Source organism: Amphimedon queenslandica, unplaced genomic scaffold (assembly GCF_000090795.2).
Source record: "Amphimedon queenslandica unplaced genomic scaffold, v1.1 AMPQUscaffold_12953, whole genome shotgun sequence".
Classification (NCBI taxonomy): Eukaryota; Metazoa; Porifera; class Demospongiae; order Haplosclerida; family Niphatidae; genus Amphimedon; species Amphimedon queenslandica.
Window position 1 is genome coordinate 36,054 of NW_003546811.1, and position 1,144 is coordinate 37,197.

A 1,144-nucleotide genomic window follows, 5' to 3' on the forward strand; every position below is an offset into this window, starting at 1 on the left:
ATACAACTGCCACTATGTAGTCCGATGTAGCAGTTCCACGCTTGCCGTCTAAACAAACAAATTTTAAAAAATAACTCCTCCTGCTTGGTCCACAAGACTTGTAGAAAGCCGTCATAGTCCAATAAAGTCCCAGCTTCACATTATATAGAAGTTATATTGCTTCAAACAGAGACCTTACATCTCCATTTCTTCTTCACTATTACTCGTTACCATGGTAATATTTAATTATTTCAATGAATATCATTAAATTTTAACGACCGGAAGTTCCATTCCAATTTCTGGACATGCTAAGAGCTGGATTTATTATAATTTTAATCTTCTTATCAAACAATGTGAATTGATGGCTCACCCCCTCAATGTTTACATTCACCTAGTATACATAGATGTACATGCATGTGTAGCAGATAGATTTTACAGGTATGCTTCACAAAATTTACATTTAAAAATTTGAAATTTTTTATAATTGTTTGATTGATTTGTACAACATAGAAGTTGACAAATGCCCATCTATACATGTACATTCCAAATTTTCAATGCATCATTCCCTCACTGCAGGTGGCTAGTGAAGAAAGGGAAGAGCAAGAAAGCAGATAAAACCCTCCACAGGTTACGTAAGGACTACACTGAGGAAGAGATAAAGGAAGAACTGAACGACATTGAGTTTACTGTACTGAACTCAAACAATTCTTTAATGGACGCATTTACTGACGTATTTAGATGGAGGATACTGGAAAGGTACAGTAGATTAGATTATAATAAGTTGTGAATAATATAAGCGTTATGAATTATTTTAAATTATGTCATGTTATTATTGTACAAAGCAAGTCTGTCTATTATTTATAATACCCTTACCATCATATACACATTATTGCTTGATGTACAATATTTCCATAAGCATAATATGTGTCATTTATGCTTTTCACTTTTAGTGTTTTAATTTTATTAATAGAATACTGTTGGGAGTTATACTGCAAATTTTTCAGCAGTTGACTGGAATGAATGTCATCATGTAAGTGAGAGTATAATTTTAGAGAGAAAGAGGAATTTATATTTAATCTATCAAAAGAGAGGATCTAAAGAAAGACATGATTCATGTATTGTTACTCCTTCTTTATCCAGGTATTACTCAACCTCAATATTCTGC